The 26,107-nt window shown below is 44.0% G+C and overlaps 1 protein-coding gene across 5 annotated transcripts in view; it reads right to left on the bottom strand.

The window, feature by feature from the left end:
* NCOA3 (nuclear receptor coactivator 3) overlaps nt 1-26,107 on the bottom strand; it is a 186,067-nt gene that overhangs the window by 88,779 nt on the left and 71,181 nt on the right. For all 5 annotated transcript variants that reach the window (XM_089513877.1, XM_089513879.1, XM_089513880.1 and 2 more), the window contains exon 3: nt 11,111-11,155. The gene's annotated coding sequence lies outside the window, so the exon portion shown is untranslated. The remainder of the gene's footprint in view (nt 1-11,110; nt 11,156-26,107) is intronic.

Raw genomic sequence — 26,107 nt, forward strand, 5'->3', positions numbered from 1 at the left:
AGAAGTGACAAGAAATACAGCAGACAACTACATACACAGATTTTCAAGAAATGTTTTGTGCATTTGTTGATTTGAATATTTGTATGCATGAGCTGTGCCAAATACATGTGCTGTAAAGATTAGAACTATATATGCTATGCAAAGACATAATGAACACTATCTGATAAAACCAGATAATTTTCATGTTTTCACTACCAGTTTTAAAAAGCTGTTAGTTCTTGGAAAGTATTACTTATGACAGGTACTTTTTCACATATCAGTTGATGCAGACATGAGAGCACTTACCTTTTAACTGACCAGCTAAGAAAATATTTTCCCCTTAAAAGGGAGGAGACAACATTCCAAACACACAGCTCTAATATTCAGTGTCAGACTTGCTTGCCAGTTTCTTGCTGCAATAACTATCCCCTTTATCCTGAAGACAGAACACATCATTCTAACACTTTCTGAAACTAAGAGCAGTCACATTCTTGGTGAAAACAGGACATACAATCAAACAAGCACACACAAACTGTGTCATAACAAACAAAAAAAGGTGTTATTCTATCAGACTATGCATTTTGTTCTACAGTTCTCCTATTCATGCATATCCAAAGTCCTCAGCAAGGATTTAAAAAATACTCTGAGAAGACAGCTTTGTAGATCTTCTGAGAATGAGATGTCTAGCATTACAAAGGCACTGCAATTTGTATGAACTCCTGCTTTGTCCTCTTACATTTTTTATAAGTGAATCAGGTTTTAAGGAACACATTCTGACAAACAGAGGCCTAGATGCTGAACTGATCTCATTCACATTTTTCCATTTGAGGATTATTTAAACAGGAAGCGTAAATAGTTCTAAGCAATCCAAAGCCTTGACGTTCTTTTGAAAACATCACAATAGCAACACTGGAAGAATTTGACAAAAATGGGTTTTTAAAAATTGGCATCTATAGCTTAAAAGATCAGGTCCAACGGTCCATCAAAGTAGCCAACGTCCCAGGAGCTCCTTGTTCCATTCCTTACTTTACAACCCATACAGGGCACAGAGGCATTCTCCAAGGGCTCTTTCAGGGCAGGAAAAGAATCTACTCTACAGGCTGTGCAATAATAAAGGACTAGTAGGGCAGCTGTTCGCCAGCATTTGGCTCTAGATGTGTTTGCGGAAGGAGAACCACAGAAAGTTTGGAAAGTTTAAATGACAACACTTCAGCCCTTTGTATGAATTAGTTTGCTGGACCAGATCAAAAGACACATTTGACCCTTCTGTTTCTGAATACACAAATCTAGCTCAAGGTACCTTGTTTGACACCCTAAGCCAGATAGGGGCAACTGCAGCAGGCCAATTTTCTGCTCCTGGGTCCTCCAGGGGCTGTACAGAGTGCCAGGTTAAACACATACACACCAAAAAAGGAAAACAGGAAAAAAACTGGAAGCGCACTGCTGGTTTTAAAAAATAAGTGGCTTCTTGTTAAACAGTTCAAGGGTGCTCTGCAGCCTACCGTATATACTCGTGTGCAAGTCAACCTCATGTACAAGTCGAGGAAAGGTTATAGGACCAAAATCATGAATTTTGATATGATCCGTGGATAAGTCGAGGGTAAAATGTAGGGGGCTATAACAAAGGATCTAAAAGGGGAAACATCACTTCCTTCCCTCCATCTCCGGACCCAACCACCTAACACCACTTCCCTGGTGCTAGAGGAGAAGGTTTTAACACTGGATTAAAAGGGGGGGGGGGGAAGTGGATTTAAATGTGGGGTTTGGTGGCGAATGGTGCTTTTAACTTCGATGTGGAAGGGAAAGAAGTGGATTTAAAATGTGGAGTTTCATGGACAGAGAATTCTTTAACATCTGATTGGGAAGAGAATCACCTCTTTCTCACATACACACACACACCCCTTGCCGGCAGCTATTTCAAAAATCACTGGCAAGGCACACAGTGGTGCTTCTTTCGGGACCTTTTAAAGCAATATTACTGCACTGACCCATATACATGTTGACCCCAGATTTTAGGGTCAGTTTTTGGGCTTAAATTTCTTGACTTATAATCAAGTATATATGGAAGTTTGGGGGTAGCCTGTAGCCTCAGTGGTACCCAGGGTCACACAGTACATACATACCCAACTCCTTTCCAGGCAAGCATTCTCTGAAGATACCAGCCACAGATGCTGGCAAAATGTCAGGAAGAAACTCTTCTAGAACATGGCCACATAGCCCAAAAACCCCACAAAAACTATGGATGCTGGCCATGAACGCCTTCGACTCGACATAGTTTAACCACTTATATATTATATACTATAGCATAATTTACAGTCAAGATTAAATCCAGAACACTACTATCACTCTGTTTTACAAAATCCCAGTTTTGCTGTAGTAAATTAATAAATGGAAATTATTTAACCGAGTTTTTGTTAAATTAACAAATAAAATTTGCTGACTCTGTACTAACATTTTAAAAAACAGTAACAGGTAGGAATTAATCTTTATGGGAACCTGTAAACACTAAAATAAAGCAGCACCTAATCTGACAATAGGTCATAATTACCACCATCTTCTAAAATCTAACCTAAGTAAAACAGGATACCTAACTATAAATTACATACAGCTAACATTATTCAGCAAGGATTACTGGCCATTTTACAGCCACCTCATTCACATACATTAATTATTCTAAAACAATGCTCTGGTGAGTGCTGGACCTCTGGCTGCATTCACATTGCATAAATAATGCAGTTTGACATCACTTTAACTGCCATGGCTCAATGGCATGGAATCCTGGAATTTGTAGTTTGTTGTGGCACCAAGGCTCTCGGACAGAGAATACAAACCCACTTCCAATTATGGGCAACTGTTAAAGCAAATGAGTCGCACAGATGTGTGCAATTAGGCAACTCCTGAAAACATATTTTTTAAAACTGTTACATATCTATCCCAGTGAGCTGAAGGCAGCATTCATCCCCACCACCACTTTCCTCACAACCCAGTGAAGTAGACCAAGCTGAGAGTGAATGTTGGCTCAAGATAACTGAGTTTAATGGCTCCATGGGGATTAGATTAGAACATGGATCTTTCAAATCGAGATTCAATTCTTTAACCACACTACACTTGCAGGACGCCCTTTTACCCAGAAAAGGAACAGCACAGAAAAGGAATATGACTTATCACTGAAATGCTTAGCAGCCATCAAAAAAGGGTGTATGTCTAACACACAGTTCAAGAGTGCTAAGGAAGGGCACACAGAAGAATTTCCTGTTTTTCTGGATATCTGCTCTGCCTCAGCCAGTCTGATGCTTTACATATAAAGCCAGTTGAAACAGGCATTTTTATTTCAAATGTTAAGGTTATTTTAAAAGTAAAGTTATCATTGTTCATTGTGCAATTAGAGGTACTCAGAATATTGACACGTATAAAATAACAAGAGGGAATAAAAACAGCCTGTTATTAAAATGGGTGTTTAAAATAAGTTGCAAACTGGTAGTTTTAATTATAAAAGTAACATGTTATACTTGCTTTAATATAAATAAACATTCAGTGTGTAGACAGACAGCTGCAATTAAAGTTACTTTCATTTTTACCCAGACATCTAATGAAAGGCTTTGGCTGAAAGCCAAAAACTATTTATCTGGACCCAGGAGATCTCTGAGTACATTTCTTGAATAGCACCTCCTGATGCCGTAAGGCAAAACCATTCTTGAAACTGATGAAGCAATTTGGGCATCGGGGTTTGCTGTTCAAAAGAAAAGAAGGAGGGAAATCCCACAGAGTACACCAAAAATTGATATCTGGATCTCAATCATAACCAGCATAAATACCCATCCAAAGTTTCAAAATAATAGCAGGGTTCTCCATTCATTTCAGTGGAGAGAAGTCCTCTGTATATTCCAAGCACCTCAAGAGGAATTTGTGAGCAAGAAATTCTGGTCCTGTTGATATTAACTGGAAACCATAGTTTCTGGTATGTGAGTGAGCAGTGCACTGCTACGTTTCTCCTCATCTCCAGCAGCCATGAGGAGATTACAAATGCTTACTTTTATAAATATCCACTTTTATATACACTTCTGTTACCTCTGGACTTAAGAAACTGTGGTTTCTTCCAGATGTTTTGAACTTCAGCTCCCAGAATTCCTGAGTGTTGCCCAAAAGCTGCCTGGGGATTCTGGAAATTCAAAACACATGGAGGACCAAAGTTTGGGAACCACTAAATTCAAGTTAGTGCAGAAAGAACAGGTTGCTTACCTGTAACTGTGGTTGTGCGAGTGGTCATCTGTGCCCTTACACAATAGGGTTTGCGCCTGTGCTGAATCCCATTCAGAAGCCGAAAAGCTGAGCAGATTGGCGGCAGGCCCCGCCCAGTCCTGTGTACTGAGCATACCCAATCCTGCCAATCTAGCTCCACCTTCAGTTCAAGTCCGCCACAAAAAAGTAGCAGGGACCTGACAGGGGATGTAGGGCGGGTTTGTGTGAGGGCACAGATGACCAATCGAACAAATAAAGGTTAATAATAATAATAATAACAACAACAACAACAACAACCACAGTTACAGATATGCTACCAGTTCTTCTTCTTCATGCTCTCTGTACCTCACACAATAGGGTGGCTAAAAAGCCTACCTGTGGCAGGGGGGAACGTCAATTGAAGACAGAACAGAATGGCCAAATCTGGCATACTGACGAGACCTGGAATCAACCTGGTAGTGCCAAACATGAAAGGTTGGGACCATATGGCCATCTTGCAGACATCAGACAGAGGGACAACCCTGAGGAAGGCAGAAGATGAGGAGACAGCCCTGTTAAATGTGGGGGCATACTAACAGAAGGAGGGCCTTTGGCAAGTTCATGGTCTGGGAAAACCTTTGAGAAGAAACAGCAGGGTGGCCTTTTTTAGGTCCACCATAACAAACAAACAACTTTTTGGTCAATCTGAACTCAGCAGAACATTGAACATAGAATGCCAAAGCACATCAGGTGTGTGCATAGTCTTTTCCAGAGGTGTGGAAGGGTCTGGATAAGACGTGGGCAGCACAATGTCCTGAGAATGGTAAAATGGGGATACCACCTTAGGGAGAAAGGAGATGTCCAGCCTAAGGACCACTTTCTCGCTATGAAAAACTAGAATGCGCTCATCTGAGCTCAGTGCCATCAACTCAGAGGACCTCCTGGCTGAAGTGATGGCCATGGGAAATGCCACTTTGAGTGTAAGTAGTCTCAGGGAGGCCAATCCCAAGGGTTCAAAGGGCAGCCTGGTAAGGTGCATAAGCATGAACGAGAGTGATCAGGAAGGAACGAACGGAAGCAGCGGAAGGTATCGATGGTGTAGACCTTTGAAAATCCTCTTCAAGGTAGGTGAGGTGAAGAGTTTAGCCGACAGCAAACCAGGGGGCTGCTTAGCTACAATAGCTGACAAATATACCTTGAGAGATAAAAAGGTCAGCTCTTGACCACGCAGATGGAACAGGAAGTGCAAAGCCATAGAGTGCTGAACCGGCAAGCAAGGCTCAGCTCTAGTTTTAGCAAAGGCACAAAAATGCTTCCATTTATAAGAATAAGACCACTTAGTAGAATCCTTTCTGGAAGCTGAGAGGACTCAAAGAAGTTCTGGAGCGGTTAAGGCCAGATCCTGTCATGTGGAGGCTATGTAGGTCCGAGCAAAGGCCTGCACTGTTGGAGTGGGAGAAAAGGTCCAGCCAATTTGGAAGTATGAGGTACTGGCCCCTGGACAGGTGGAGTAGGAGGGCAAACCAGGGTTGCTTGGCCAGCAAGGAGCCAGTAGGATCGCATTGGTTCTGTCCCTGGTCATTTTGGCTACAACCCTTGCCACTAACAGGAGTGGGGGGGAGGTGTAGAGGAAGTGATGGCTCCAGTTGAGAAGGAAAGCATCTTCCTAGGGAGCCTGTCCCTCGACCTGCTCTGGTACAGAACATCGGACACTGCACACTTTCTGGAGTGGCAAAGAGATCCAGGGAGGGTGTTTCCCAACGTGAAGCTGTGAGATGGAAAGTTTTGTGTGACAAGGCCCAGTCATGTTGAAGAACCCTATCCCAGCTGAGAGAGTCTGCTAGGACATTGTCCTTGCCTGCCAGATGAACTGCCACGGGTGAATGGAATGTTGACGGCACCACGTCCAGAGATGTTGAGCAAGATGAAGAAGAACGGGAGTGAGTTCTGCCCTGTTTGTTGATATAACAGACGATGGTAGTGTTGTCTGTTACCACCTGGATGACTCTGTGAAGGAGGTGGTTCTCGAAAGCCCAAGAAATTTTGATGACAGCCAAGACTTCCAGAGCATTGATATGCATTTCCTTTTCGGAAGGAGACCAGCGGCCTTGTACACAGAGGTCTTGGCAATGGGCCTCCCAGCCTGTCATGGATGTATTTGTGGTGACCATCCTGGAGGGTTCTAGAGGTTGAAAGGAAATTCCCCTGAGGATGTTCCTGGGGATCAACCACCACTGAAGAGAGACATGCACATGTTGAGGGAGTATCAGCCTCTTGGACTGTCTGTTGTTGAGGTGGATGAACACAGAGAGAAAACATTCTTGTAGAGGCCGGAATCTTAGGCACGCCAAGTAGGTTATAACTGTGGTGGCGGCCAAGAGGGCCAGAAGTCATTGATTGTCCCTCGCTGTAGGATAGACCATACAGAGAACAGAACAAAGATGGCCCCAATGGTCTTCTACCCTTCTGGTGGGCAGGTAGGCACAAGCCATAATAGAGTCTAGAGATGTGCCTATATATTCTATCACCCTGACTGGTTCCAGTACGGATTTGGAGGGGTTGACTGTGAGGCCCAAGTTGGAGAGGAGAGAGAGGGTGGGGGGTGGACATCTCAGAACTGTGTGGGGGAGGATGACACCAGCAACCAATTGCCCAAATAAGAAAAAAAAATCGTGATTCGCCGGACACGAAGGCAAGAGATGGGTCCAAAGGTGGGACCACTGCCATGCATTTTATAAAGACATGGGGGGGGGGGCGGTGGAGAGGCTGAAGGGTAGGATGGTATATTGATATAAATCTCCATCAACATCAAAGCAGAGAAACTTGTGGTGCTGAGTTCTGATGGCAATGTGAAAGTAATCATCTTTCAGGTCTATCGATGCAAACCAATCCCATTGATGGAGAAAGGGGAAGATGGACTGAAGGGTCTTGAATTTGTGTGGTGTGATGTAATGGTTGACACCCATTAGACTGAGAATAACTGTCCACCATTTCTTTTCAGCACTGTGAAATACCTGGAGAAATAACTGTCCATCTTGCATCTGTCTGAGATGCACTGAATGGCACCTTTGTCGATAGGTTCATGACATCAGACAATGAAGCCAAAAGGGAAGGACAGCTGGTGAAACTGCAGTGGTATCAACGATCTGAAAAACAGGATCTCTTGCCAGCTTAGGAGTGACCTTGACCTGAAGCCCTATACCATTCCCTGGACCACATCTGAGAAGGGCTGAACATACTCATTTGGGGATTGAGGTGTGGTGTCTTCAACCTCTTCCTGAGGGGATGCAATAACAGAAGGCGAAGCTGGCGACATTTGTGTGTTATAAGCCAATTCCTCAGTAGATTGCTGAGGGGTGGAGAGAGTAACAAACTGAAGAACCTGTGTGACAGCAGGAAGCATAGACTGAGACATCGAAGACACAATGGGAATGATAGCAGGGATAGGAGTCATAATCAACACTGACAGCGGAATCTGAGCTGCAGGCATCGATTGAACAGGAGAGGCAGGAAATCGAGAGACAGGAGCAGTAGTGCGAGGCAAAGGCAAAGGTACTCTTGTGACATCATAATCAAGCCTAGACTTATGAACACGGCGTGGAGATTGGGATCAAGACTGATATCGAGAGGGAGAGTCATAGCGTGTCTCCCTATGGTGGTAACGATCTCTGTAAGAAGGAGAGTACGACTGGTAGGAAGAAGGGCATTCTCTCCAGTATGCTTCAGCTCAATATTGACCAATATATGATGCCAAGGCATAAGGTAGGTCTTGATAGTAGTTCCTCGAAGAAGATGTCAACAGCTCAACCCTGGTGTTGAAGAGCGGTGAGACTGAGCTGGAGACACATCACGGAGTCAAAGGGCTGAAGGTGACAGGGAAAGCCTATAAACCCGAGTAGGAGAGGCAAATATGTGTGACGGCACTGAGACGGGAACCGGTGGCAAAGATGAATTGAACATCAAGCCAGGTGGTATTGGAGCACTCAAAGATGCCCAGGTCAAACTCCTTGATGTCAAGTCTGAAACAGTGACTGAGATAGGGGGGCTGCAATGCCGGTAGCAAAAAAGCCATAGTAGTCTCCAAGGCAGTTGCTGCCTTCAAGACCAATGTGGAAGCTGAAGCAGACATCTAGGCCGAAGAACTGGTAGACAGAAGAGATGCCTTAGACTTGTGTTTTTTCTTCGACTTTTCAGCATCACAGTCACCCAAGACGTCAGGCCTCTTCTTAGTCTTGTAAGGTCGCTTTGCCTGAGAAGCAGAAGGAAACTCCTGCAATGGAGGAGATTGGGCAGGAGATGGCGTAGGCTGTGACTGTTAAGGAAACTGTGACTGTTAAGCAACATGGGATATACAGTGATTGAAATAAAACTTGTATGTGAGAGTCAGGGTGACTCAGCAGAAGCAAATTAAGAGCCACACAGGTGTATAAGGTAAAGCAATTAACAAGTCCTAAATGCCAAGGACAAAAATGTAAAGTGGATAATTGAACACACCTGAGAATTGTTAAGTGGTCAAGGCTGAGATGATGAAATCATTAATTCTGGGTAGAAACAAGAGAACCAATGAGAATGGATGTACACGCCCACTGGGTGGATACTGACAAGAGTGGGTGGTATGATCCAAGGACTATAATAATGGCTATGATTCCTAATGTATTTTGTGGGTAGTAGCAGTGGATAGTAGGAGTGAGGGGTATTGTTGTATTGGATAGTTTTGGAGCTGTATATAGTAGAATAAAGTAGATCTTTTATATAAGACTACTGAGTTGTCTGGTGTCTTGGGTGAAGATACAAGAGCCAGCTGGATCCTGAAGAAGTGGGAAGACTTCTGTGGAAGCAAGAGTGAGAAGGCTTGGAGAGTTTGTCAGGGTCTTCAGCCTATTCTCTGTAATTCTGCTGCTTTTGAAGCAAAGCTTTAACCACTGACCAAAACTGGTCAGCGCCGGTGCGTAACAAGGTGGTGAGTTCGAGCCAGAGGTGAAGAGCTACAACTCCCATCATCCCTGACAGTGACATCATGGGAACAGGCTCTAACTGACTCGGCATCAAGGGCCTCAGGGACATGGAAGGCACTGTAGATGTTAAGGCTTTCAGAGTCAAAGAGGTCGACATTGAGCCCGATGTCGATGCCAGAGTTGATGTTTTGGATATCTTAGAGAACCTTGGAAGTTTGGAGATGGGCGCCAAAGCCAAAGGATCAGTCTGAGAAGAAAATTTTTCCACAAGGGAAAGGGAACTTTCCCAACAAAAAAGTTTTAAGTGTTGGGCTCTGTTGCGAAGGGTTGCGTTGGTAAAGGAGCGACGTTCAGTGATGTGGCCCTCACGCAAGCAAAAAAGGCATTTAGACAATCCATCAGTGAGGGGAACCTTACGATTAATCAAGACAGAGCTTAAATAAAGAATTGGAGGCCATAGGAGGCCCTGAAGCAAGGTGCCTGTCTGGGGAAAGAAACAACAAACAAACTCGCTTCCAATCTCTGCAAGGGTAATAGTCAGAAGAAAATAAAAAGGAAAAAGGAAATTACAAAATTAACGTACATGAGAGGACTCAGCTAAGAAGCAATCCGAAGGGAGTGTTTCTCTTGTAGTGGACGAAAGAGAACTGAAGGTGGAGCTAGATTAGGGGGATTGGTCAATGGCTTCTCTATCACTACCACACACACACACAAAAAAACTATCAAAAGCATTTGTTTCCATTTTTAATAACCACACCTTTTCTTTGTCATTAAACACAGATGAAAGTTAACTTTAACTATGGTTTACTCAAACAAGACAACTGGTTCAAGATTCTGATCTGTTAGTTTGGTTATGGGTTTCTATAATCAGTTCATAAAATGATCAATGATATGTCATGTACATTGTCACAAAGGAATGGAGAGGGGCAGTTGCATTGAACGCATTGAATAATTTGATTTTATTGTCAGAGACATAAACAGTGCAGCCCACTAAGAAAAATTAACAGTTATCTACAGTGCAAAAGCAGGGGAGGGAGTGATTTGTTTATTCTGAGAAATGCTTTGAAAAAGTATGAGAAAACACTGAGGTGCAATGCACAACATGTACACACACCCCCAATTTGCATGCATTGACAATAAGCTTGACAACTATACTTCAGAAAACTGTGAAGCCAAACTATTCCTTTCTACTGCAAGCAACAGATTGCACAAATAAAAGGTAAGTAAAAGAATTTTAAAATGAACTATTCTATATCGTCAATCAAATGTATACAGTGCGGCTTTGGATTAATGGGGTGCCGCCGCATGCACGAGCCCCATCCACTTGAATGGGACTTGAGCATGCACGATATTTGGCTTACACTCTATGTCAGCAGTGCCAAGCTGGCTGGAGAGTTTTTATTGTGTGTTTATTGGATTTTAACTTTGTTTGTATAATTCTGTATTGTATGAAATGTTGTGCACCGCCCTGATTTTAATTATTTATTTTATTTTATTTTATTTTTAATTATTTATTATTATTTTTACACGGGGGGGGGGGGTCCAGAACGGATCCCCCGTGTATAGGGCTGCCATAATTGTCCACTTTTACCAGGGACAAAATGTAGGACAAATTCAAGACCAAACTGTAGGGCAACTGCAGGACAAAACTCAGCTCAAAATGTAGGACATTTAAGGTCCACCATTTTTCTTCAATGTCCTACATTTTGGGCTGAGTTTTGTCCTGCAGTTGCCCTACAGTTTGGTCTTGAATTTGTTCCACTTTTTGTCCCTGGTAAAAGTGGACAATTATGGCAACCCTACCCGTGTAAGTCAAGGGCGCACTCTATTCAGTTCTCCATTTTCAGAAAGTAACGCTGACATTAGGAAAGAATTAACAATAGTTAGTTCAGTTAGCTGTATTACTTTCTTATTCATAGAGAGTTTAAACTAAATCAAAATATAAACAGAGCACTCACCATAGAATATCTTGTCATGCAGAGCAAAAGTGGACTTAACACTTTCTGAAAGAAAAAATGAAGATACTATATGAACTTCTCTCGTTTGCTACTGCTGTAAACACTGTTTTAAGACATAAACTGAAACTCTAATGAGACAGAACCTTCTGCAGAAAATCTCAAAACAGTAAAGACTTTCATTTTCTTAGGTAAGGCACTGAAAATAAGAGAAAAAAGAGCATGCAATACCAGTATTTCTTCCTAGAAAATACCATCTAAAAAGGTCTTTGTCGCTTTCTTGAAATTAAACTTCCAGAATTGAGTGCCTAAATCCAAATGGTACGTCATGCAAGGTAGCGCCAATGAACTCCAGAAACGCATCCTGCTGCTATATCTCCTACACCTGCAGTGGGCAATCTAGAGCCCTCTAGATTTTGTTGGACTACAAATCCCATCATCCTTCACAACTGGCAGCACTAGCTGAGGAAGATGAAAGCTGCAATGCAGCTCTCTGGAAGAGGGGAAGGCCACATGTTGTCCAATTCATTCCCCATTTTTTCCAGAAGGTTCCTCAGAAGAAATTTTCAAGGGATAAAAAGAGTTGTGAGAAGGAGGAGTAGGAAAGACCCATTACATGATCAGCCAATATTCCAACCCAATATGTAGAAAATTGAGAAAATCTGTTAACACACATACTCAAAAACAGAACCAAAACGAAAGTAAACAAACTGATGTATCGTGGCGCATCATGGAAAAAAAAATCAGAACCAAGTGCAACATTGTAAATGGATTTTCTTAAATAGAACATGGGCACCACTAATAATCTCACCACCATTTAAACATACACAAATACAAAAAAAATGTAAGTTTTAGAGACAGAAAATTGGAAAAAACCTTAAAGATATCCTAGTCCAAATTCCTGCCAATACAAAAAAATCCCTTTACGACAATGCCTGTGGCAATGTACCATTATCTCTCTACTTTAAATCATTTAATGGAGAGTACCTTCCAAGGCAGCCTGTTCCCCTCTTGAACAGATTATACACCCAGAATTTTTTAAGCTGTTATGAAACCAAATTGTTAATTTGACCAACTTTGTCAGTAAATCTGCATTTATCTCAGAAACATTAGAAATTAATGGCAAATGTGTTCAACATACCATATCTGATCTTTCATGATTTAGTAGCACTAATCTAGCAGAGACATTGTAATACTTTGTCGTGATCAAAAGCAGTAATTCTTAAACTAATTTTGGATATAGAGAAAAGTTTACAGGCAAAGATCATAAAGGAATGAAAACACACTCATTTGCTAGCAAAAGTTCATTTTAATTATAGGCACAATAACAGTCTGAAATGAGGTCTGAAACTCCAAAAGCCACCTTGGAAATCATTCCAGTATTAGCCAGGTTTAGAACACAAAATAATTTATCTGAAAATAAATGCTGGTCTCCTGCCTTTAGCTTCGGCAGACAGTATCGGAATTAATCCACTGAAAGCTTTCTATAGCGTAACCAGAGAATGCAGCAGACATCAAAAGAAGCAACAGCAAAGGGGGGGAGGGTATAATTAAAGTATGATCCTAAGGTTTTATAGGTGTTTTCATCTATTTGTTCCTATTAGCTTTGACACATTAATATCTCCTGGAAATATGAGGAAGCCAATAAAAGATATAGCTTCCAATTATATTAAACTTTCTGTACTTGCAAAAAGGGAGCAATATGCAGAATGTCAAGGTTTTGACTCGAAGCTACTATATCCATATTCCAAACAACCTGTCTATCCAGTACTGCAGATACTCAAGGTAAGCTCCATTTCAGATATACAGTGGAACCTCGCCATACGCGGGGGATCCGCTCTGGATCCCGCCGCGTATGGCGATTTCCGCCAATGCTCAAGCCCCATTGTAAACAATGGGGCTCGTGCGCGGCGGCGCGGGCCGCAACGGGCGCGCGCGCCCATTCAATTGAATGGGACGCGCCGCCCCTTCCGCGCCACGGCTTGAGCGCATATGCTCAAGGCCGCGTATGGCCAGCGCGCATATGGCGAGGTTCCACTGTATTCAAGGGAGAAAATGTCTAACACTTTATATAGGTTGGGTGACACAGGTCTGAACCTGTGCCTGGTGACATTGTGGCCATACACAAGAGAGAGGGAAGTTACAGGCATAAACAAAAACTGATGCCAAGAACAAGGTTTTTTCATTATTAACTCCGTACAGAATTGCACACAACCAGACAATATTAAAGGATTTCATAGTGTCTGGGCAAATCAAAGTATCACTCAGATCCAGCCAACAGCTGAACACCTTGAAACAGCTTTATATGTTGCCTGCTCACCTCCTAACAATGGCCTACTGCCTACTGGAAATTATGTTGCCTTCTAAACATTGTTGGACAGCACCTCCCAACAGCACTATTGATGTTGAAAAATTCTAGGAGTTCTAATGTAACAACATCTGGAGGACTACATGATTCCCACACTAACTTTCTCCTCACATAAGTTTGTAGGGTTTAAAAAAAGAGGTTTTGTGGAGGGTGTCCTATGCAAATATCCCAGGAATCAGGTGGTTAGAATACAAAAGCTGTAGAGCAGCTAATTCAGTTCAGGTTAATCACAGAGTATCCAGCAAGATGAAGAGGAAAGCAAGAGGGTGATCATCAGGCAGTCCAGAGGTTGTTCAGCAAGCCAGTAGTCCAGAGAAACAAAGTAAGCAAGAAGTAAAACAGTATCCTAAAGTATATCCAATCCAAGGTAAAAATTACACAAACACCAAAGAGTACTGGTAGTCATCAAGAAGGGTAACTGAAAGCAACAAGTGGCTAGGGAACAGCTGGGAGATTCCTAGGCTGCTGTTTCAATACACCATGTGCCAGTCTCTCCTACTGAATAATTTTTGGGAGCCAGCACAATCCTTGTGCCATTGTCCCTCAATGAATTTTGACAACTGATCTTCAGTATCTGCAGTCTCCTGCTGGAAAGCAGGGCCTCCCTCTTCCTCAGCCCTCAGCCCCTGATAGAGCATTCCTGGTAATCTGCCTCTCCCTCTCCCTCTGAATTGTCAGAGTCTAGACCAGTGTCTAGCCTTCTGGTGTTTTAGATATCAGCTCCCAGAATCACTGGGCAAGATGGCTGAAGCTTTTGTGAGATGAAGCCCAAAACACTGGAGGACTGGAGTTTGAGAATCACTGCTCTAGACAGAGGGTGTTATGACAGGGGGACTCCAAAGCATGTCTCTATCACAGCTACAGTGCTTCTCTTTTTATTGCTTAGGTGACTGGCAGATTCTGAGAGATTAAGTCCCCCAAGTAACCTTTAAGATCAGTATTCATTCAGCAACATTAAAAAAAATCACACATAACATTCTTTACCATGATATCATCCAGTCTGGATCATTTTGCAAGTGTGATCACAGCATCACTTAGTCAATCAGGAGACAGATACTGAGCTAAAGCAAGTTCTCTCATACCTCCTACCTACAAATTAAAATTTGTCCCTGGTTTTCTGGAATTCAAAACATGCAGCCCTGTAATATAGACTGAATAAATGTTCAAGTTCAAGCTGCCTAAATATTTATTTGGGGGGGGGGGGGGGGGGGTTACAACAAAAAGCTTTTTCCTTTTTGCTTGTAAATATTTTGGATTTCAAAGCTCTATTATTTGTTACATTAAATACACAGCATGCAGTTGAGTTTCCCTTTCTTATTCACCCACAAGTGCATGTACATGTCCAAATTCTAACTGAGACCTCTACATATACTGTATATTTTCCCGTGGCTTTAGCCCATATAACTGGCTGCATAAATAAATAATAAAAGTTTTTTATATACCGCCCTTCTTCAAATCAGGGCGGCGCACAACAAAGTTAACAGTACAATATACATCAAAACAAATACAGTATACAAAAAACCATATCACAATAAAAACCTAGACATATTAAAAACATGACAACCTCGTGCCAGTCTAATGCTGGCAGAGGGAAGGGGGGGGGAGGTGAGTACACATTCTGGGGGGAAGTATTCAGGGGTAGGCTTGCTCGAATAAGTAGGTTTTCAATCCCTTCTTAAATTGGGGTAGGGAGGTGGCTGCGCGGAGCTCTATGGGCAGCGAGTTCCAGAGGCTGGGGGCCGAGATCGTAAAGGCCCTCCTGGAAGTAGAAACTAACCTGGCCTCCGGAACTCTTAGAAGTTGCTGCCCAGATGATCTGAGGGTGCGGGGCAGATTATATGGGGAGAGGCGGTCCATCAGATACCCTGGGCCCAAGCCATTTAGGGCTTTATAGGTAACGACCAACACCTTGTATTGCGCCCGGAAGCGGATAGGCAGCCAGTGCACCTCTTTAAGCACTAGAGTTATATGACTGGCCCTAGATGTATTAGTGACCAGTCGGGCTGCCATATTCTGCACTAATTGCAGCTTCCGGGTATGATACAAGGGTTGCCCCATGTAGAGCGCATTGCAGAAATCCAAGCGTGATAAAGGTTTAAAGCCCCCAATGTAGCATATGGTTTAGCCTTCCGGGTGGAGTCACTAGTGTTCTTCTTACAGCATTAAGAACTTCATAAAATGAACAGCAACAACATACAGAAAATCTTTTAAGGAAAAATCAACATGTATAGAGAAAAGAGCATGGTTCACTCATCTTGGCACTGCACCATTTACAGGGCTGTATGTCATTCCACAAATTAGGGAGGGAGGAAGAATTTAAACTAACTTTCGCTTGATGCTAGTTCTCCAGATGCAAGGGAATGAAATAATGCCAGGAATCAAATAAATAAGCCTTCTAATTATATTCTTGCATGTGAAGCTCAGATCTCTAATATACCTAACACATGAAGTTAGTTTCTATTGAGATCAATGGGCCTCTAATCCAGAGATACCAATAAGGTAAACTACATAAACAACATTATTTTTAATTTCATTCCTAAACAGCACGCCCCAAAATCTGATGCACACTGGCCCAAATATCAGACTCTTTTCCTTCAATTTTTCTCCCAGCTTTCAGTCAGGCAAGTTAGTGTTTCTGTCAAATACAGTTCAATTTATGTGCCAGGCTGAAACTGGCTAGAACTGAACATTATTTGGAAATAAAATAGCTGTTGGGCTGCTCCATAGAGAAAAAACATTTTGTCCTTTAAAATTCCCAAACAGACTTGTTCAAACACAATTGTTATTGTTACTGTTATTGTTGTGTGCCTTCAAGTCATTTCCTACTTATGGCAATTCTAAAGTGAACATATCATGGGGTTATCAGCTTCGGCTGATTCGCCAGCTGCGTCCCTACCTGGGCCAGAGGGACCTTGAAACGGTGGTACATGCTCTGGTAACCTCTCGACTGGATTTCTGCAACGCGCTCTACATAGGGCAACCCTTGTACCAAACCTGGAAGCTACAATTGGTACAGAACATGGCAGCCAGACTGGTCACTGGTATACCCAGGGCCAGTCACATAACACCTGTACTTAAAGATCTGCATTGGCTGCCCATTCGCTTCCGGGCGCAATACAAGGTGTTGGTCATAACCTATAAAGCCCTACATGGCTTGGGCCCAGGATACCTTGAGGACCGCCTCTCCCCATACAATCCGCCCCACACACTCAGAACATCTGGGCAGCAGCTACTGAGGGTCCCAGGGGCTAGATTATCCTCCACTGCAAGGAGGACATTTGCCATCTCGGCCCCGACCCTCTGGAACACGCTGCCCATAGAGCTCCGCTCGGCCACCTCCCTAGCACAGTTCAGGAAGGAACTAAAAACCTTCCTGTTCAAACAAGCATTCCCCCAAAAAAGTCTTAGTTAGTCCCCGCCCCCCCCCCCTCTGACGGCAATGGTGAACTGGCTAGAAAGGTATTTTAATGTAATTTTAATGTATTTTTATTGTTGTTGTATTGCATTCTGTGTCTGATTGATATGTTGTATACCGCCCTGATTGATAGAAGGGCGGTGTAAAAATAAAGCTATTATTATTATTATTATTATTATTATTATTATTATTATTGGCAAGTTTTGTTCAAAGGAGGTTTGCCGTTGCCCCCCCCCCACCCCCCTCAAATAAGTGACATCTTTCCAAAGATCAAAATTATATACCCCACAGGTAGAGCTTCCTTCAATTTACCATGTGCCTTAAAGTGTTAGAAGCATATATTTCCATTCAAACTATTTATCACCAATTAATCACAAAAATAATACTTACATATGAAGGAAAATCTTTAGATGGCAAAAGACACCTCACAGTAACTGCCTAAAAAACTTACTGCCAATTTAATTTATTTTTACACATTTTTCTATTGCAAAACTGCTATGATAAACATGCTCATGGGAAAATATGGCATTTAAATACAACAAAGTTAACAAAAGAGTGATATCTCTACTGGCCAATCAAAATGCACAAAATACGTCATTAAAGTTTTGGAAACTTCACTGACTTAAAGTTTCTTCTTTTCCATTTTAAAACCACAATTTTCTTCCATTAAATTAGTGAAATTTGTTGAAAAGCTTCTGAGTTATCATGAAAACCAGCATACTAAAATTATACAACCATGTTTATACTTGACCCATATGCCCCTGCCTTGAATCTAAAATGTTCAGTGGAAGCTCTGCTGTGCATCTGATCACACTGAGGGCTTATTCACATGGTGAAAATAATGCAGAATGAATTCAGGTTGAATCCCTATTGTTCACATGCATCTTGAATGCACCTGTAACAGTTTTGGAGGAGCTACCAAAAAACCCACTTAACCCAGGGCAAATGAACCCAGGAATTTTTTCTGAATTAAAAAAAAAAGATTTGCATTGTTGGCAGTGCAAATGATGATGCGAACAGGCCCAGATTAAACTCAGCATACCTTGAGTGGGTTCCCAATATATTCGCAGCATCAACTCGTTAGCAGTGTGGTAGTCTGCCCAGCCAGCTTTATGAGGAAATGCTCCTCCTCTTCCTCTTTTCACACACAACCGTTTCCAGCAGGTGGCTTCTGGGGGCTCTCTGGAAGGAAAATGGCCTGTTCTCCCCCTGATCACAGAGAACAAGCCTAGGACCAGCAATAGGGAGATCCCTCCACTTCCTCAGCTGCCAGCTCCCGCTAAAATCCCAAAGAGATGCAGATCTATGCCATTTCAAAGTGCGAATAACAAAACCAGAATGTATGAGTTTTTTTGTATCCCTTCAGGTACAAAAAAAAGACATCTGAATGACTCCTGAGGACCTAGATTGAGTAGACAAGGCCGGGGTTTTCCTCAAATGTGGAGCTCCCCTTGCGCATCCTCTAGGAAAGTCAGTCTGGCTTCATTATTTGTTAAGTTTCCAACAGGCAATCAAATATGTATAACTGTTGTCTGGATTTCAGCTCTTAAATTTCTTTTTAGTGCATTTTTGCAGAATACTTGTTTTTCCACCACTTTGCCTTCCACTGTCAAATCACCTTCCTTCCCTGGCTGTAGAATTACAAAATTATCACCCTTCCTCTCTATTAAGAAATGTTTGATTGACAATCTGATCATTAGCTTTATGACTACAACCTTCTCATTTCATGTCTCTTCTCAATCATCTCACCTCTGTTCAGAACTCTGCTGTACAAATTATTTACTTCTTGCCACTCTGCCCCTGCAACAGATCTTTACACTAGCTTCCAGTCTGCCCCCAGATCCTATAAATACTTGTGCTTAACTTCAAAACCACCCATGGTGTGGGTGGTTTCCTTTCTTTCCTCCAGGAAGCAAAGACCATTTTATTCAAGTAGGTCTTTATCTCATAATTTATGTGGCAGAAACCGCTTCTAATGGAGCTACATTTTGATCTCTTTTCAGACTATGTTTTAATTGTGCTTTCTATTGTTTTAACTCTGTGTGAAACTGAACTTAAAAAATAAACTTTTATAACTGTACCATGTTCTTAAATGCTTGCAAGCAGATTTGGATGCTGCATAAGGAGACATGTGGAGTATACATTAAATAGATAAATAAATTTATTTAAGATACCAAGCCAGGATATAAGTAACTTAAAACAATAACAACATAATGTAAAACAATTTGCCAGAATAAAACCAAACAGGTAAAAAGCCAACAACCCAACAGGCAAGAGCCAAGCTGTAGTTCCTGGGCTTCAAAAAAACCTAGCTGAAGAATCAAGCTTTAGTTCGGCATCAGGGAGAGGACAATCCACAACAACAGCTCCATGACAGAGAAAATCCTCTCCTACGTCTCCAAACAATGTTTTGCTTCCAACGGGACACAGAAGAGAGCTTTCATGGAGAATCTCAATGCAAAGGCAGATCTATATAAAAAGAAGTGTTCTCTCAATTATCAATGTCCTAAGATAATGACAGCTTGTATGTAATGAGAGTCTTGAATTTGCACAGACATGTCTTGGCAGTCTCTTCTCCTTTTCCCTATCTCACAGTAATAGAGTATAAATTAACAAAACTGTACCCATTCTTTTCTGAATTGCCCTGCCTCTAATGTCTTCTCGGTATCATTTTTGACACTGTATCTCCTTTGTCACAAGGACCTATCTGCTCATACTGATTAAAACACCATATATACAGAAGGATGCCCTGGAGCTCTGGAGGTGCAGTGGTTAAATGCCAGTTAAATAATACTGCAGCCACCAGGTTGTGCAAGTTCAATCTTGCAGGGCTCCAGGGTCCACTCATCTTTCCATCCTTTCATAGATCAGTAAAATGAGTACCTTGTTGGGGGCAATTGGGTTACACAATGTAAACTGTTTAGGGAGTGATAGTTCACTGATAAGTGGTGTAGAAATGTTCTTGCTATTGCTACACAGAAGAAACAAAAGTGCTACAGTGGGCCCTTGGTAGTTGCTAGGATTTGGTTCCAGGACTCCCAGTGGAAATCCATGGATGCCCAAGTTCCATTAAATACAATGACACAGTAAAATGGTGTCTCTTGTATAAAAGGGGAAAATCCAGGTTTGCTCTTTGGAATTTATATATTTTTAAGGTATTTTCAAACCTTGGATGCTTGAATCCATGGATAAAAAATCTGTGGATATGGAGAACTGACTTATTTAAAATGCTTCTTTTTAAACACCAATCATTTGCAATATATATGATATGAGCGTTGGACTAGACTCTGGCGACTAGGGTTCGATTCCCCATTCTGTCATAGAATACCACTGGATGACCTGGGCAAGTCACACTTTCTCAGCTCCAGAAAACTCCATGATACGTTCTCCTTAGGGGTTGTACAGACAATCCCTAAAGAGTGGCAGGACATCGCCCCTTTCCTAACAAGATTAGGGCCGCAACAACTGCACACCATGGCCCTGATCTGGCCTTTCTGCAGCGCGAAAAGAGTGCCATAGCCGCCGACACCAAAGTTTTTTGGTACTCCTTTGGTGCAGTGCTGTACACGTTGCACCAAGGGAGTACCATGACACTTCCCACCATGCAGTCGGGTGCACAGCATCATGCCAACACGGGGCACTGCACACCCTGAGTCCGACCCAACACCAGCGTTTATCACCGGTCTGTATAGCCTCTCAGAGTCCTCATAAGTCTGAAGCTACTTCAAAGCACACAAACAAATTATCTGTGTCAAGGGAACCAAAACTCTAAATGGATCTTGCATACCTTATATTATATACTTTACTCTTTTCCCAGTATTTAGAACAAAGGAGGCAAGAGGTCTCTAAATTTCACTCCAAACATGGCTTCTTGGTTAATAATAATAATAATAATAATAAAATTTTTATTTATATGCCGCCCTTCCTTCGATCAGGGCGGCTTACAACAGATAAAATACATACAAATTAAAATGCATACAATACAATAAAACAAAACCAACAATAAAAAGCCCCTTAGCCCAACCTCTTGGCCACGAAAGAGGAGGGAGGCCCACAGGATATCTATTCGGGGAATGCCTGTTGGAATAGGAAGGTTTTAAGGTCCTTCCTAAATTGGGCCAGGGTGGTAGACGAGCGGAGCTCTGTGGGCAGCGCATTCCAAAGGGCTGGGGCAGCTATGGAAAACGTCCTCCGAGAAGTGGAGGCTAACCTAGCCCCAGGCACCTTCAGTAGCTGCTGCCCAGACGTTCTGAGGGTGCGAGGCGGAATGTATGGGGAGAGGCGGTCCTTTAGGTATCCTGGGCCCAAGCCATTTAGGGCTTTATAGGTGATTACCAACACCTTATATTGAGCTCAGAAACGAATGGGCAGCCAGTGGAGGTCTTTCAAAATCGGTGTTATATGGCTGGTCCTGGGAGCACCAGTGACCAGCCGGGCCGCCATGTTCTGTACCATTTGCAGTTTCCGAGTTTGGTATAAGGGTTGCCCCATGTAGAGTACATTGCAGAAATCCAATCTCGAGGTTACCAGAGCATGTACAACAGTTTCAAGGTCCCTCTGGGCCAGGTATGGACGCAGCTGGCGAATCAGCCGAAGCTGATAGCAGGTGCTCTTGATCGTCGCATTCACCTGAGCTGTCAGGTGAAGCGACGAGTCAAGAAGCACCCCCAGACTGCGGACGGAGTCCTTCACAGGGAGCGTGACCCCATTCAGGACAGGTGGAACCACCGCCATTCCTGGACCAGGAGAACCTATCACTAGTACCTCCGTTTTCTCTGGATTCAGCTTGAGTCGGTTTTCCCTCATCCAGCCCATTACTGACTCTAGACAGGCCACGAGAGGAGAGACGCCATCCCCAGTCACTGCATCAGTCGGAGACATAGAGAAATAATTTGGGTGTCATCAGCGTACTGATAACCCCGCGCCCCATGTCTCCGGATGATCTCTCCCAGCGGTTTCATGTAGATGTTAAATAGCATGGGAGACAGAATGGCCCCTTGAGGGACCCCAGTTTTAAGGGGTCTCTCATCGGAGCACACGTCTCCCAGCTGCACCATCTGGGACCTCCCGGAGAGGTAGGACCGGAACCACTGGAGCGCAGTGCCCCCGATTCCCACCTCTACCAGGCGTCCCAGAAGGATACCATGGTCTATGGTATCGAAAGCCGCTGAGATGTCCAAGAGCACCAACAGGGACACGCTTCCCCTGTCGATGCCCAGACGGAGATCATCGACCAAGGCGACCATGGCCGTCTCAACCCCGTAACCCGTCCGGAAGCCAGTTTGAAATGGGTCCAGATAATCCGTTTCATCCAAGACCGCCTGAAGCTGGATAGCAACCGCCCTCTCAATCACCTTTCCCAAAAATGGTAGCAGCGAAACAGGCCGATAATTATTATGTACCAGGGGGTCGAGGGAGGGCTTTTTTAGGATCGGTTTTACAATGGCCAATTTGAGATCCGATGGAAATAGCCCATCCCTCAAAGATGAATTAATTATCCGGCGTAACAATAATGTTACCGCCGGTCCCCCCTGGGCCGCTAACCACGAGGGACAGGGATCAAGAGAGCAGGTTGTCTTCCGAACACTTCCGAGGATCTTGTCCACATCCTCGGTACTCACCAACTCAAACTGATCCAGTTTAACATAGTCCACGGAGGCTCTGGACACTTCTACCCTAGGTTCTGCTCTAATGTCGGCGTTCAGACTTTCGCTTATACGAGAAGTTTTATCCGCAAAAAAGTCGTTAAACGAGTCACAGCAGGCCTTAGAAGGTTCAAGGATCTGGTTCAGGGCGGGAGGGAGCTGAGTTAGCTCCCTAACCACCCTGAACAACTCTGCCGGACGCGACCCAACGGACGCAATACGAGCACCATAGAACGAATTCTTTGTTGCTCGTATTGCCTCTCCATAGTCCTCTAACAGTTGGTCCAGGAGAGTCTTATCGTCTAAGCGAAGGTGCTTCCGCCAACGGTACTCTAGCCGTCGCAGCGCTCGCTTCCTTGCCCGGAGATCTTCCGTGTATCAGGGCTTGTGTTTGGAAGCGGGCCTGAGAGGGCGCTTGGGAGCGATCCTGTGTATAGCCCTAGAAAGTCCGGTATTCCAAATACCGGTGAGGGCATCAACAGAGTCGCCGTCATTTCCAACCGTGAGCCCCTCTAAGGCTTCTTGGAACCTCTCAGGTTCCATCAGCCTTCGAGGGTGGACCATCCTAACAGGTCCACCACCCCCGGGGGGGATCTGGGCAGAGGCCTTGAGTTTCACCTCTACCAGGAAATGATCCGTCCATGACAGGGGGGAAACATTAACTATTTCCACCCACGGATTCTCCGCTTCCGAACAGAAGACCAAATCGAGAGTATTACCCGCGCAATGCGTGGGACCCTGTATCAGCTGGGACAGGCCCATGGCCGCCATGGTCTCCATGAATTCCCGAGCCGCACCAGATGGAACATGGCTGGCCGTGAGGGAGATGTTGAAGTCGCCCAGGACAAGAAGCCTGGGCGTCTCCAACATCAGCTCAGCGACCAGCTGTGTCAGCTCGTTAAGGGAGTCCGCTAATGCACGGGGTGGCCGATACACTAACAGAATCCCTAGACTGTCCCTAGCCTTTAGGGTCAGGTAAATACAATCAATATAGGAGGTCTGTCGGACGTGGTTCCTGGTGAGGGACACGGTGTTCCTATGTACCAAGGCCACTCCCCCCCCCCCCGCCCACCTAACCTGCGCTGGTCCTTCACCGAGTACCCAGCAGGCAGGGCCTGACCCCACACAGCGTCTCCTTCAGGCCCCAGCCAGGTCTCGGTAATGCAAGCCAGGTCACACTTAGAGTCCTCCAGCAAATCCTGGAGGATGTGGGTCTTGTTGTTAAGTGACCTGGCATTGCACAGGAGCAGCGACAGGGTTTGTGGCACGGTTGGAGAGACCCTCAGGTCCTTCAGGTTGGGAGGGGGACAGGAAGGCGAGATAGATATGATGCATCTATCACGCCTTCCCCTGGAACGCAAGTCCCTCCTCCCACCTCCATACCTCCCCCTGCCCCACACAACCTCAATAGGAGCTCCGCCCACCAAGATGTTATCCCCGGCCCAGGCATCCCCAACATCCCTATCCTCCCCCTCCCCCTCTATGGCTACTAAAGGAGCTGAGGCTAGCCACTGCAGGCATCCTCTGCTCCCAGGGCCAATCTAAGCCTCCCACCCCAATAGAACTGCGCAACTGCGCAGGTGCGCAGCAGCGGTGCTCCTTAGTCCGTGGGCGGTCCTCCCGGGGCGGTGCGCAGATGCGCACCTCCGACACCCCGGGAGGGAACCGCCCGGCTAAAGCGCAGTCCTGGCCGCGGCAGCGACGGCGGTGGTCCGGCGTGGAGGCGAAAAGGGGGCGTGCCAGGAAGGGCCCGGTGTCCCGGCTTTATCCCCGCCGCTCTCACCTGGCGGGGCTCCTCCCTGGCTTCCCCCCAGATGGCCCTTAAAGGCCCCACGCACCAAAACTGGCCGCCAAACGCCAAAGCCAGTGGCTGCAAAGGTCCCAAAGGAGTCCCAGCAGGGTGCTCCTTAGTCCGTGGGCGGTCCTCCCGGGGCGGTGCGCAGATGCGCACTTCCGACACCCCGGGAGGGAACCGCCCGGCTAAAGCGCAGTCCTGGCCGCGGCAGCGACGGCGGTGGTCCGGCGTGGAGGCGAAAAGGGGGCGTTAAGTGAAATATTACCCTCCTCTTCACCATCTGCCATGGAAAGCTGGGGTGAGTGAGTGTTTGCTGCCTTCTTTCCACCTGGGCACCTCCCATGCCTCAGCTCCTGGACTTAAGGAGGAGTCTTGTCTCTCTCCCCCCCACCCACCCCCTTTTTATAGTTTATACTGTTTTTTAGGTTTGAGATGGGTGGGGGTTGAGAATGGGGATTTTTTTTTCTTTTCACTTGTTCTTATTCTATTAATTTTTATGTATTTTGCTTTGTTAACTTTACTGTTATTATAATTACCATGTAATTTTTAGTGCGATTTAAACCTGTGTTGGGGGACAGGGAAAGGGGTTAATTATGAATTCATTGGATTGTAATGTTTTTATTTTCTTTGTTGATTGCTGTTGTATTTGTTACATTTGTATTGTATTGTTAAACTGCTATTGTATTAGTTAAATTTGCTTGATTGCTATTGTATCTGTATTTGTATCTTATTGTAATTTTTATATTGTATTTCCCCACTGCTGTTAGCTGCCCGGATTCCCCGTGATTGGGTGGGATACAAATAAATTATATTATTATTATTACTACTACTACTACTACTACTACTACTACTTTGGTCAGCATATAAATGATCTGATCCCTTTCCCCACCGCCATTCCGTTCTCCTTTTGTGTCTTGTCTTTTTAGATTGTAAACCTGAGGGCAGGGAACCATCTAATTAATGATTTGTAAGCCATTCTGAGAGCCTTTGTGGCTGAAGAGCGGGGTATAAACACTCTAAATAAATAAATTACACTATTGCCAAAAAAAATGAACAAGGGTTCATTTGCACCAGAGTAGCACTCTGCCCTGTTGCTTTTTCCAGTGTAATCCAGAAGATCTGGCTGCTGCCAACCACACTTCCTAGTTTAGTAAACTGACATTCCAGCCACTCTCAAAAAGCACTGACAGCTATCTTCACTTCCAGCATCACATAAGGTTGCTATGATAATAAAACAGCTGTTCCCCCACCCAACAACCTCTTACATTGCTAAGGCTACATACAATACAACTCTGCCACACACATGTAATGTGTAAAAAGCTTGACTCAGGAGACTCCCAGCCAACACTGTTTTTTTTAAACAAAACAAAGGAAACAAAAACACAACAGTGTTGCCTCACTGCTCCCCAAAAGTAAGTCATTACAGGTAACAAATGTTGCTTTAACAAACAACTTCAAAGCTTTGTTCGTGTCATTATTTCATCAGAGAAATCTATGCTTCAAGGTTGTGGAGTGAGACTAACTTATTGAGATCCTGAGCACTATCGATAATATCCAGCGTAAACCCACCTGAGCTTTTCCACAGTTAATTTTTCATTCAAGGAGATTGCTTTGAATGAAAAATTCTGTAGCTGAAACTGTTATTAAGTCTTCAGCATTGACTAAGCCCTTCAAGGGAGGAAATTTAGCTCAGAAACAGAGTACATGCAATGCATGCAGAAAGTCCAAGGTTCAAACAGTGGCCTCTGCCTTCAAGGAAGGATCAGACGGAATGTGA

The sequence above is a fragment of the Sceloporus occidentalis genome, unplaced genomic scaffold, assembly GCF_023333645.1.
Source record: "Sceloporus occidentalis isolate IW3139 unplaced genomic scaffold, rSceOcc1.0.p SCAF_3, whole genome shotgun sequence".
Taxonomy (NCBI): domain Eukaryota; kingdom Metazoa; phylum Chordata; class Lepidosauria; order Squamata; family Phrynosomatidae; genus Sceloporus; species Sceloporus occidentalis.